The sequence below is a fragment of the Tinamus guttatus genome, unplaced genomic scaffold (genome assembly GCF_059628265.1).
Source record: "Tinamus guttatus ecotype Peru unplaced genomic scaffold, ASM5962826v1 Tinamus_guttatus_pri_ptg000335l, whole genome shotgun sequence".
Taxonomy (NCBI): Eukaryota; Metazoa; Chordata; class Aves; order Tinamiformes; family Tinamidae; genus Tinamus; species Tinamus guttatus.
Window position 1 is genome coordinate 1196152 of NW_028288869.1, and position 14545 is coordinate 1210696.

Here is a 14545-nt window from a genome sequence, read left to right on the forward strand (position 1 = left end):
AACAGTTTCAAGCTTAAGAGGCTATAGTTGGAATTACATGCAAAAAATAATAGGAAAATGCTCAGTGTATTTCAAATAGGTGTTTCTCTGAAGCATTTTAACCTAGATATTGAACTTTGACAGAGCAATAAATGTCTTTTTTTAAGAAAAACAGAAAAGTAGACCAACACAGGTTTAATGCACAGTAAGCTATCATTAGAAAGCCTATTCTTGACAAGACCTATTTTGCAGTTAAATTACTATTTTGTGATTATTTATTTATCGGGATAAAGAGAAAATCCATGTTTCTACAAACAATCTGTATTACTGTTACCCGACAGCTGATCTTAACCATTTCTGAAAGACACTTTCCTGCTTCTAGACAAGGGAGCTGAATCACTTACCTGCATATAACAATATCACCTTGCTGAAATCATCTGTAATAGAGAGAAACCACCTCACCCGGTGGTGACCAGTGATAGGACAAGGGGTAAAGGATACCAGTTGAAACACAGGAAGTTTCATCTCCATATGAGGAAGAACTTTACTGTGGGGCTGGCAGAACCCTGGAATAGGCTGCCTAAAGAGGTTATGGAATCTTCTTCTCTGGAGATCTTCAAAACCCACTTGGATGCGACCCTGTGCCATGTGCTCTATGTGTCCCTGCTTGAGCGGGGAGGGTTGAACTAGGCAATCTCTCAACCATCTGTGATTCTGTGTATCACATATCTCTGTTCTGTTGGAATCTTTGGGACAGTCTTCCTGTTAGTGCCATTCACATACTCCATATTTTCACATACTGAAATCCATGAAATTAAAGAAAATAAGAGGTGTTCGTAATGCCTAATTAGTTGTTACAGTGGACAGTAAGGTTTTTCCCTCTTCCTCTCTTTTCTGATGTTTAGCCAAGCATAAATTGATAATTGCCATCATTAATCTGAATTTCTTGCTTAGTTCAAAAAAAAAAAGTAGTAACACCAATTTCTGCTTTCTGAAAATAAACAAAAATTTGCCAAAGACATGATTTTAAACATATGCTCCTTATAAATGCAGATTTCCTATAGCATCATAAAAAAGTAATATCAGGTAGACAGAAATTAGTCTTAAAAAAGAAGTAAATTAAAAATAAAGTACTTTCCTTTTCTCCATTTGGTAAATTACAACACTTTTTTTTCTTATGTCTTTATATTTTGAGATGATTTTCTTGCTATAGATGTTAATCATGAAACTCTTTCTTTTCTGGTTCCAAATACAAACACAGCAAATCACATCAAAACCGTTAATTGTGCAACTGGGTCAAGTGGCTACAATAAATCAGCTCCAAGGACCTGATTGCCACATTTATCCTTCAATTTTCTTAAGATATGTTGAGGTGTCAGCATAATCTTATGCAAGTGAAATTTGGCTTTTTTTGAGTTGTCACTTGTAAAGGTTTGCAACATCAACTTTTCTGGAAATGTTAAACTGTATTATGATTGAATTAACTGCTCTTGAAGAAAGATGACAATCCCAGTCTTTATGCACGGATTAATTTTTGTTTTGCCTAGGTATGGAATAAGGCTAAAAATTCTAATTCACTCAATTACCATGCCTTGTCATCAGATAAGAACATGTTGAAGACCTAGAATGGAACCTTTTGACCTTTCAGTGTTAAGAACTTAGCAGTTTTATAAACTGATTAATGTACATTAATTTCTTATGAACGCACGGAGAATGTAATTCTTCTCCAAGAAAAGTTCAAGCAGTCTTCTGAAGTACAACAGTACTGAGTGCTTTTTACTATGAAGCAAGCACACGCAAAAGACATAATTATACCATGTTTATGAGAATCCCATAATTCTTCAGAATGTCACTGGACTTTCATCTGATCCACTATTTTCAGCTCTGATAAGGGATGCATTGCCCTGTTATGCTAGTTCTTCAAGACTGAAATTAAAAAGGAGTATGATAAGGAGGTTGAAGGATGGGAGAAGGAAATATTTCATTTTCCCTTATATGCAGGAAAATTAGAGATGAAATCCGATAAAACCTCTGATCAGGTCTTCTATGTAGAATATTTAAATTAAATATTTAGGGAAAAAATCACTTTAACATTTATTGCAGTCAGTGACTGTGGTTTGTAAACCATGAATTTTCTCTATATACTAATTTCTCAGACTTCTTGTAGAGAAATAAATAGTACTTAAAGTCAGACTCATGAAAAATGACCAAGTTAGAGTATTCACTTAGAGTGCTGTGTGGGATTTTTTCATGAGAAAAGCTTGTTTGCTCAACCTGCATTTTAACTCTTCACTGATTTAAGAGGGTGACAGAACTTAAAATACACATGAAGAAAAAAACATCTAGAAATTATGTATATTGCATAGTTTCTTCATAAAAAATAACTCTGATCATTTGATGACACTTTAACTCTCTAACAAAGTACAGGGAATATTTCAGATTACATCGATATTATTACATCAAGTCATCTGATTAAGATTGTTGGGATGAAGAAAACCTGCTTTTTCCTTGCCAGAAGTACCTATTGGTAAGCTAAGTGAAACAGGAAGATCTATGAAAGAGGAAGAACTTCAAAATTTAAAAAAAAAAAAAAGTTTTTTTTTTATTCTTAGAAATTAAGTCATAGTTGTATTCATTTTGAAGAAGACACGGTTTGGTCATCATATATACTTTAAAAGCACTTTGTTATAACTCACTGTCATTTTTCAAAGCAGAGTTTAGTCTTGCAGTTGCTTTGCAGAGATCTGGGAGAATAGAAGTACCCACTTCATACAAGTTATTATAAATTCTAATTGATATTTTTCCCCTGATGAGAATATTTTATCAGCTTCCTATACCTGTGCTATTGAAAAATATTGAAGAAAATGTAATGAGACAAAATTCAAAATGTGAATGAACTTGCATCCTCCCCGTGTTGATATTGCATGGTGCCTTCAGTAAACGTGTATTTATTACATTTATTATTGCTATTAGTTAAAACAACATTTTCTCATCTATGAAGTAGTCATTAAAAAGCAGATACCCTGTAAATATATTTTCATCAATATATCATCTCACTGTGTGAGATGATCTAAAGCTGTCCACTACTACAACACTGCAAACAACTATTCAGTATGAACTAAGTGTGCATTTGAGATTTATATCATCAACTATCCATGAAATGGACCAAAGCAGGGTTCAAATGGCAAGTCTCAGAGAGGTACTATATGTTGCATTTTCAGTGATTTAAACTCAGCAAATAGAAAGTTTTCTAGTGCAGTCCTGTCTACCTTTAATTCTAACACAAGCTAAAAAAAACTGCCAAAATGACTTTAAAAGAATAAATATGTAACACTAGGCTGGAATTGCAAACATGTTAGAAACGGCTTTTATATGACTTAGCAGAACATTTTCATTAAAAAGAAAATAAAAAACAGCTGTTTCACCAACCAGTTCTTCCTTTTTTTCCTCATTTTATTTTATTTTTCCCCCGAGTTATACATATCTGCCTAATCAAATATGTGTAATGCACAAGCATACACCACATTTCTATGAGATAAATATCTGGTCCAGCAGGACATCATCTATACCAGATCTCTATCAAAGATATTTTGCAGTTCATTTGGGGGCATCAGGATATTTTGATGTATTGAGTATTAATATCTTCCATCATCTCTCTTAGATATTTTAAATTTAATCTGATTCTTGGATTTCATTGTGGCCAATTCTCTTTGATGTCAATTTCAAAAATGATCAGTAAATCTGTGTCCAGTTCTGGGCTCCACAGTACAAGAGGGATGTGGAGGTGCTGGAGAGAGTCCAGCGCAGGGCTACAAGGATGATCAGAGGCCTGGAACATCTGCCCTATGAGGAGAGGCTGAGGGAGCTGGGCCTGTTCAGCCTGGAGAAGAGAAGGCTGAGAGGGGATCTAATCAGTGTATATAAATACCTCAAGGGAGGGAGTGCAGAGGACGGGGATGGTCTCTTTTCAGTGGTGGCCACTGATAGGACTAGAGGAAATGGCCGGAAACTGAAACATCAAAAATTCCATAGGAACTTAAGGAAAAATTTCTTAACAGTGAGGGTGACAGAGCACTGGAACAGGCTGCCCAGAGAGGTTGTAGAGTCTCCTTCTCTGGAGATCTTCAAAACCCGCTTGGATGCAGTCCTGTGCCACGTGCTCTAGGTGTCCCTGCGTGTGCAGGGGGGTTGGACTAGATGATCTCTAGAGGTCCCTTCCAACCCTAAGCACTCTATGATTCTATGATTCTATGAAATGCAAAACTAATGTATTGCAGCCCTCCTAGGCTTCTTCTGGCAAATTGCTTAACATAATAACCAAAGGTTAAAATTATACTTAGGCATTAAAAAGAACCATCTTCTAAATTCTTCAGTCTAAAGATACTTTATTTGCTTTTTAAATTGCACACAGTAAGATATTCAAAGTTATTTATGTAAATACTATAATAAGGCAGCATCAATCAAATATTAGTTGCACCCTGACTTTCCCAGTCTTTTCTTTGATCTTGATCCACACATCCAGTAACAGACAAAATGTCTAAGATATATTGATTTTTTGTTCTTAGTATTTGTCCTATTAAATTTTCACAGGGATAGATGAGGTTACCAAGGAAACTTCCTGAGAAAAATGAATTATCTATATGACAATTATATATTCATTTGAAGAATTAGTTCCATCTCCCTGCATCTAGAAAGCAGGATTTCATAACTGCTAATATTTCTTTGTAAGTGGTGATGCACTAATCACAATCACTAAATTGCACCTAGATCAGAAAACTCTTACAGTAGAAAACTCCAAAATATGATGGCCTCAGACTTTATGATTTTTTTTCTGAAAGTAATCTGAGCATTTTTTAATGAAGCCAAAATACAAGCGAAGGAGAGAAAAGTATTCTTACATTTCTCAAGTAAGAATCCAAGTTGTTTCTTAAACTTGAAGGGATTTCAGGTGTTTGCAAGGAATGCTGGGTCAACATCAGTTCTCAGAAAAGGCAAAAACAGAAGCTCCAGAGAACCCAGAGAACTGCTGAATCTTTTGTTTTTCCCCCTTAAAAAAGCTGCTAAGGCAGCACTTTTGTCACAGAGGCCAGAACCTTTCAAGCCACATCAGAACTGCAAGGAAATAGAGAAGGCCTCAGAGGTGATTGGTAATGATATATTGCAGAATTTAAAGGAAATACTTTCCGGGAATCTTATTTTGTCCATCTTAAAATAGTTTTCTACGCAGACATTTTTCAGGGTTCATTTGGAAAATTTCATGTACTTATTTTAAGAAATTGCTGGGTTTATTGCTTTTAAGCAATCCCATTTGTTTGTTTGTTTGTTTGCTTTTGGTTTATCATATAGTATGGGTTAGTGTTCATCTGTGTTGGCTTTCTTTGGTTTTATTTTGCTAAATTAAATCTTCTGTTAGATTTCTTTTAGTTTCACTTTGGCTTTCTTTTGCTTCCAGCAGTCTTAATTGAAATGTTTTTTCTAGTATTTGCATGCTTAAAGAAATATCATTTCCAAAAATAATTTTACATTTATTTAAGGTTAGGTACATTAAAAACATGATGTTTGTTTTCACAGTTTAGCTGAAAAAAAATGTACTGCTAATCACATTTGTACCAGTAAACAGCTCCTTAATAGAATACTAATAGGACAGAAAGTATACAAAATATATCCTTAATGATGCTTCTTTATTTCCTTATATTGTTCCTTCCTTTTTTCTCTTTGTTCTTGACAATCTTCTCTATTCTTATTTTCAGTGTTGTAGCCATTTCATAATAAAATCAGGAGCCAGGGAACATTAATATGTCCCATATAACTTAAAAACTTCAAACTTTCAGACAACACAAATTCTTCAGCTGTCTTATGTCCAGTTCTACATTTCTTGAGGAAAACTGCATTTTCAAAAGTAACATGAAGCCTTATGTTAAAGTGATAGGTTGATAAAAAGCAGAAATAAAACTCTCATTAAAAAGCTGGTCTGGAAAAATTGCAAAACCCAGAAATTTAAAAAAATATAAAAAGTTTTATGTGAAACTGTTACCAAAATTTCATACTCCAGCAAGGAAAAGAGGCTGAACGTGTGTAAAGGAGAGCATTTGGCTCTATAACTGTAGTGAAAAATTTGGTGGGAAGTGAACTTCTCAACCTAATAAGAGGAAGGGGCAAGACACAACCCAAATTAAATATGCATATAGAAAAATGAAACCAATGTTCCTATTTGCTTTTGCTGATACAAAGTCTAATAATGATTGATTTAAATGAAACTAGAGTAAAACTAAAGTATACAAAATGTATTTCACAACTGAGAGAGTAGGCATGTAACATTTGATACCACTTTTTCTGTCTTATTATCGAATGACACAATACTTTAAGTATCATTTGCAAAAATCCTACTGTATTGGATAGTTTTATAACTGAAAAATCACAAATGCAAACACACACACACCCAAATGAAAATGAAATGGGATTGTCTAAGTCAGTTAGATTTCTTAGGTGTTACATAGCTTTTGACATACAATAAGGTGCTATTTCAGTTACTCTATTTTCTGAAGTTTCTGAAAGTCGAATAAAACTACATTCTTTCTCCAGACATTTTAGTTTTCCTTTGGAATGTAGTGGAGAAAAAGTTACTGTTAAAATATCCTACAGGTCCATAAATTTTAGAAAATAAATATTTATTAAATTCTAAATTTTTCATCTCTTTGATTATTTGCATGTTGTTTAAATATAATTGTAAGTTCCCATAGTGTTTAATTAGTCTTACGTCTTATTTGATCTGTATTTGTTTGTTTAGAATTGAATCTGTGTATATTTTATATTTTCTGATTGTTTAAGGAAATCCAAAATTTGAAGATTTTGAAATACAGAGTGACAGTACTAATCAACTGGAATGAAATAATCTGCATAATCTTTACAGTTATTTCTCACCACTTGTTATAGAGATATGTAAATTTCTCTATTTAGATTAATGTCTCTTCTAATTGGCTACCAAAGTTAGAAAAAACAATATTAAAAAAAAAATCCTTAGCCTTAGTTATAAACTATCTTGAATCCAAACATGATACAAATAGAGGCAGAAAACCAACTTTGGAGATATGGAAATGAGCTAAGGAAACAAGGCAGAGATTTGCTTTTTTATTAGTATTTCATCCCCCATATTAAGATCGAGTCAATTGTTTCAAGTTAGCAACAAAAATATGGGAATATTTCTATGTGTCTAAAAATTTTAACCTTCCTGATCATTAACGAGCATACTGCATGTCCATTTACTCAGAAAAGAATTACACTCAGATTACCATTAATGACACACAATAGTGTCACTGAGTAATTCCAACTGGTTTAAAAGACTTTTAAAAATCTTTGTCTATAAATGCAAAGTTTTAGCTTTCAGGATGAAGAAAAAGAGTATCAAGAGAAAGAAGAAAAAAAATCAACAAACTTAGCAAACTGCAAAAAATCTAAGTAGTAGTAGTTCCAGTCCTCTGCCAAGCAAAATCTGTGGATGTTTGATGATCCACAGGTAAAGGGGGTGAGTTAGTAAACTCAATAATAGAAGGTTTGCTAGTTTAGGTGCATAACAACTATTTATTTATATTTGGACATCAAAGGTTTTTTCCAGTAAGATACATCAGGAGAGCAAAATAGAGTGAGAGTGAAGCTGGTAGAAATAACATAGGATATACCTATTAAAATTATTCTGAACAAATTCAAGATTATTCTGCCCACACTAAATGCCTTCCAAAAAATATCTGGTTTTGGTGTCATAATGTGGAAATACTACTTGTCACTCTTGTTGAGAAAGAACATGTATTATCCAAGTACAATAATACATTAGAGCAGAGATACTGCATTTAGAGAACTTGCTGTCCAGAGAAAGATTGTAATTGATTAGGAAAATTAATTTTGGCTGAAATATACCCACAAATATACAAAAAGTAAGCCAAATTCTTTCGGGGTTATGAAGGACTATTCCGTTGCAAGACATCTCAAGTAATTCTGAAAGATCATATATCCTTATATCCTTAATGACACCAGTACAGCTTACATGTTATTGACTGATCATTAGAAAAGCTGAACTGGGAGATAACTTATAGAGAAAGTTCCTGATAGCCTTATTGGGAGCTATAAGGTATATCTGCATGTCTAACTAAAACCTAGATAGGATTTCAAAATGAGGACCTGTTTGTGGGCAATAATAAAGCACGTGTATCTTATTATGTGTTTAGAAAACCCAGGGTCTCTCATCTGCTCCTTTCCAGGATGAAAAGATAGTAACCTATAGAGGAAGGGAGGGAAGCAGGGAAGGAAGGAAGGGAGGGAAGCAGGGAAGGGAGGGAAGGAAGGAAGGAAGGAAGGAAGGAAGGGAGGGAAGGAAGGAAGGAAGGAAGGAAGGAAGGAAGGAAGGAAGGAAGGAAGGAAGGAAGGAAGGAAGGAAGGAAGGAAGGAAGGAAGGAAGGAAGGAAGGAAGGAAGGAAGGAAGGAAGGAAGGAAGGAAGGAAGGAAGGAAGGAAGGAAGGAAGGAAGGAAGGAAGGAAGGAAGGAAGGAAGGAAGGAAGGAAGGAAGGAAGGAAGGAAGGAAGGAAGGAAGGAAGGAAGGAAGGAAGGAAGGAAGGAAGGAAGGAAGGAAGGAAGGAAGGAAGGAAGGAAGGAAGGAAGGAAGGAAGGAAGGAAGGAAGGAAGGAAGGAAGGAAGGAAGGAAGGAAGGAAGGAAGGGAGGGAGGGAGGGAGGGAGGGAGGGAGGGAGGGAGGGAGGGAAGGAAGGAAGGAAGGAAGGAAGGAAGGAAGGAAGGAAGGAAGGAAGGAAGGAAGGAAGGAAGGAAGGAAGGAAATCTTCATTTTCTTCATTTATCTCATAGATAAATTGAATCAATTTGTCTTACCTATCTATCTTTCCTTATCATAGGTAAGTTGAATCAATTTGTTACCTCTGTAAAGCCCTTGATATAAAGCGCAAGCAAAATAAAAAAAAAATAAAAAAGTTTATTTTTGTTTATGTTGTCTAGAGCTACAAAAAATAACGGAAATCAGTTTTTTAAATATTGGATTAGAAGGAAGAAGAACTTAGATAGTCAGATGTCAGGAAGGGTTACTGAAAACTACTTAACCTTATGAACATTAAGTTTATTTAAAAAAAAAAAAAAAGATTTTGCATGGGGGGCAAAAATACAAAATTTCAGCCAGATTTGCTGTAGCTCAGTAGCTCAGCAAAGAGTTATACTTCACTGCACCATTACACTGCATGTATAAATTGATTGGTTGCACAAATAGCAGATATTACGAATTTGGCTTACTGAGATTGTTGAAGCATATGGTTTAAAATATATTAATTAGTTTTAATCCCATATGACATGGATTTCTTCTGAGGGTATAATCATTTGTCATAACTTCTGTGTATTCCTGTTTATTCATCTTTGTTAAAATACTTTCCGTGTTTCTAGTGGATATATGAAAGTAAAAATCATGTTTCTTCTAATAGAGTCCACTCTAGTTTAATAACTACAAAAACATATTAAACAATCACAACACTAACACTTCTCATGAGTGATATAAGGATAAATTAGTTTTTAGTTCAGAGTACTTGTATTGTTCGAAGTGATTATTTTTCTTACCTAAAGTTAGTTAAGAAATTATTTAATAATTAATTTAATTAACTAGTTAAGAAAAAAATCAATTATTACAATTATAATTCAAGCTTACTTGAAATTATAGTAATTTACGATTAGTAAATGCCAATATGATTTGTAGCTTATATAGCATTCAAGAAAGCAACCAAAGTGAAAATGCAATTTAAAATTTGGTTTCCACTAATATTCTTTCATTAGTATGCTAAGTCTTTTAAAACATTATATCCATGTTTTAGATGAGTTTGACAATATAAACTATTTACATAAGGGAATGAATAAACATTTACTTATCTAGGGCTTGGACAATTAACTGTTTTATTCTGTTATTTAATAATACATAACATTTTGCAATGGAAACGGAATCCCAATTTCATAATAAAAGCACTGGAGTTGGGCTTAGGATATAATGATGATGATTTAGGTTTGAAATTAGAAAACAGCTTCTAGCAATTATTGCAGCAAGATTCTAGAAAAGTCTTTCAAAAGTCAGGTAGTGACAGAGAACTAAACTACCATTAAGTTGGACATCAGTAAACACATGAAAGGAGCTATATGACATGACAGTTTTTACAGCAGTAGACTGGAATTCTTATCTGAGCTCTGTGCTGATAAGGGTGACCCTTCTATGTCTAATATATTTCCTGCAGGACCTTTGGGAGTTGTCTAATCTTTATGTGTTTCAGATTTTCTACAGTGGAATAAGGGTCGTTATCTCTGCTCCACTGAAGAAATGAAAATTTGTGTGAAGATGAGAATCAGGCAAATCAGTGTACTACTAGAACCTCTCAGTATTTCAATTACAGTATATGAAAAAAAAAAGTACTTATTATTTTCGAAGATTATTGTAGTTAAAAGATTAACTCTCTAGTAGCAGATCAGATCTCTGGCTACCCCTTTCTGACTAGTTGAGCAAAGAATCTCTTCAAGCAAAGTGGGAAGAGACAGAAGACAGAGTCATAGTTTAGATATGTTCTTGCCAGATATACTTAAACTTTTCCAAGGGAAAAGAACTAATACCTTTGAGTAAATATATATTTTTGACAAAAACAAACAAGAATCAGGAACAAATCCTTAGGTCTCCTCTCCCAGTCTTGCCTAATCTATAGAACCAAATTCCTTAGCTGCTGCTATCCAGCCCCACACCTATCTTCCTGGATTTATCTATTTGAAGAGTAGCCAAAGACAAAAGTCTTGTGGTTACTCACAGGTGATTGAGGCACTTCCTGTGGTTAGGAAACACAGTTCCTGTGAGGTTGGATGAAGCCCAGAGCCCGAATCCCTCTCTTCTTCGATTGGAAATCTACTTGAACTTTTAACAGCTTTTGCATTTGACTTTGTCCATGATGATCTGATTCAAATAAAATGGCAAAAGCGAGGCTATGACCTCTATAGCATACTTCCTGAACACATGTTAGCAATTGCTAAACTTTTGGATTAAATAAGGAGAAACATAATGAATTTAGACACCTCTTCTCTTAATCTTGGAAAATGCATTGTTTTCTGGGAGGTAGTGGGAATATCGATAAGGTGAGATTCTGTTCAAGTCAGATAACTCAACATGGCAGCTGTAAAGCCTTGATTATCTTTTGGTGAGATAGTAAGGGATATGATATTGTACCACCTGTGTTGACCTAATCAGTCAAGCTGTGACTGATTAGCATGTTGGAGTCCCTTTTTTCAGGGTAAAACCCAATCCCTACTTGCCTTTAAAAGAGAGAAAACTTCCTTTTAGATAGTGGTTATAAACTATTATTTAAAATGTTCTTGATAATATGGTATAGTTTTAGAGGTTTCAGAGGAGTGTGAAGGTAGATAACTGACAGAAACTTAACTTGGAGTTAGAGAGAGGTACTCTGTATAACCCTTGTTTTTTTATAGCCATTTCAGACTTTATGGATCTGGGTTATGTGATGTCAAATTTTTGCCCGTCATTTCTTGCATTTTTCTTTCACATACAGAAACACTTTTTCTGGGTCAACTTCCTTTGAAAGCATTTCTGAAAGTGAAAAAAAAAAAAAAAAAAAAGATGACACTAAAAAAAAAAAAAAAAAGGACAGATTTCTGAGCAGTAATATGGGTTCAGTTAAATTTTTCTTCTGATTTCAACACATGGACAAACTGCTGTCACCAAGTGCCAAGCTGCTTGATTATAGGGCTGACTAGCTGTTACATTTTTCGTCTGTCATAGTAGTCATCTTCTTGCATCAACTTCAGATGTCAGCAGCAATGAGATCCCTTGGTTTTCCTGGAACTATAAAGTTGGAAGTGACCATCTGTTCAGCCCTCTGTTTTCTAAATTCTTCCCTAGAATTAGTTCTCAAGTATATATTAAGAATTTCAAAGAAAGAAATAATAAGTAGGATGTTGGTTCTATAATTTTAACCCTTTCCTTTTACTTCTTGAGGCAGATTTTCTTTATTAAGACACTAAAGACCAAAATGATATTTGTATCTCTCAATAAATGGTTCCCTACAATTCATTGTCTTATAACTAAAAATTTTCTATGACATTTTAAAAAAGGTAACAGGATATTTTCAGTATTTTAAATTCTTTGATATTCTATTCACCTAAAAAGTTTAGGAAGATAATTCTCAGTCATTCTTTGTGCTAACTAAGCAACCTAGTACTAAAATCCTCTAAAATAATAGCAGACCAAATGTTGTCTATGTAGAGCTGAATTTAGAAAAAGGAGAAATATTTGTTATTATTATTACTATTATTACAGTTACTGTGCATAAATGTTTTCCTTTTCCTTCCTCTAGAAGGTCCATTCCACATTTGCTTAATGCTCGGATCATATTGAGTGGCTTTCTCTCATACACGGTGAGATCTAAGCCCAGTTACCTAATTTAGCAGTAAAAACATGACATTAAAGTTATCTATCAGTATATATAACATTGAGGCTCCCAAGTGTGGATAATCCCAAACTTGAAGTTAATATTCAGAAGCAATAAATTCCTTGTTTTTTACTACGATAATGCTATGCATAGTGTTTTAATATTCATACAAATGGATATAGAAATCTTATGAAAAAGGATACTCATCCAAGAACAGTAAGGTTAGCTGGAACCTTTTCACTGCCTGAAACGGGCTATATTTCAGAATCTCACTTTGTTAACTCCTCCCTACCAGAGAAGTTTGAAATGTCATTGACTTCAGAGCTTTTTTTTTTTTTTTTTTTTTTTTAATATGGGCTTAGAGCAATGGTTGCTAACACCGACAAATTTTACTCACCTGTTTTATGAAAAGCTATTTTTACTTTGAAAAGGAAAAAGTGTATTTGCATTTTTCATAGAACAAAATTAATTAGAAATGCAGTATCACAAAATAGAAATTCATTTTGAAACATTATGTTCATGTGACAGAAGCTTTTTAAAAAATATAAAACATCTCAATGTTATTTGGAACATCCATTGTTCTCTTTTGTTTTCCAACTGGAACAAGAAAACTGGATAGGTTTCCGCAGTTTGCTTCATTAACAAGACAGATGTGACTGGCAGAGTGCCAGAACAGCTTTATTCTCAGTCCATGACAGAGGATTAAAAGCTACAATGAAGAAGAAGCATTCAGCACTCAGATTTTGGCTTTATTTTTTTATATAAAATAATTTTAAGAAAGGTTTGCATAGCAGAAAACTGTAAACTTAGGATACCAGCTACAATATGTGCTATTGTTGATGCTGTAATATGTTGAAAGTAATAACTACTTAATTTCCTGAAATGTCATATCAAACATGATATAGGCTCTGATTCAGGTAAGCAACTTGTATGAAGGAATACTTAAAATGTCTGAATTTGATGCTAAATTAAAGCAGCTCGATTTAAACAACTGTCTGGAGGCAAGGACATGGTTAGCTGTACTTCAAAATTAGGACTGAAGTAACAATCTGGAAGAAATCTTGTTTCAGTAAGATGAAAAATGAAGATTTTCAGTGATTTTAATTCTAGCATTAATATCTTTCCATAAACATCCATCCACAAAATGTCTTCATTTATTTTCAATATCCAAGGCAATAATGCTTGAAACTCAAGCACCAAAGTTGAGCGCTTAAAAAAAAGATCATATCTTTATTTAAAAACTACACTGTTATTAATCATTGTTTAAATTAACTGTACTTATTATAAATAAAAGAAATGCTGCCTAGAACCCTAGAACTCATCAATCTACCCTCTTCCTAATTCCTTACTCTCAGATTTAACAAATGCCATCTAAACAAAACTTTCCCCAAAAGTTCTGCAACTTAAACATCCAGGTACTCCTACAAGTGTTTTCCTAAAAAACAAGCAAATAAAAACAAAACAACAAAAACACAAGCAAACAACAAACAAAACAAGCCAAAAACAATGACTGGAATCAGTTACTGGCTATCTACTTTGGTCACTGAGCTCACACTGACCCCTGACACAGAGACAGGAATATCTTTTTAATACTTCTTGCTTTGAGTTAACCTTTTAAGAAAAGTCAATCACACTGTTATATGATAATGAGCAAAACTTCTGTACAGCCTTGAAGTTAAAATTTGTACTTTCCCTCCACAAAGTCCCTTCTTTTTTAGTCTCAAGTTGAAAAATAATAAATAGATCTTCTCAATGAGAATAGGGGTTGTTCCCTTTTCACTCGCATTTAAAAGAGTAGGTGTTATATTGGGATTCAGCTGGAGTACAGAACTGGTTAGTATCTGGTTCACAACGTTTTGCTTCAAAGCTGCATTAAATTCTCTTCCTTCCCTCTGGTAACTATTAGATATTCTTCAGTGATGAATGTATTTTTCACTGAACCTTACTTTTCATTTCTGTTGCACTTTTATATAAGAACACACACACGTACAGACATGTATATGTATAGATGTATATAGCTGTAGATATATGTATATAAAAGCAGACATGCTGCATGTAGCTTTTTATGGCTTTAGACTTAGACTGACTCAGCATGACAACAGGAGTGCCATA

General features: G+C 33.9%; 1 pseudogene; it reads left to right on the forward strand.

The window, feature by feature from the left end:
* Window positions 1-14545, forward strand: part of LOC148593740 (uncharacterized) — a 119973-nt pseudogene that overhangs the window by 55088 nt on the left and 50340 nt on the right.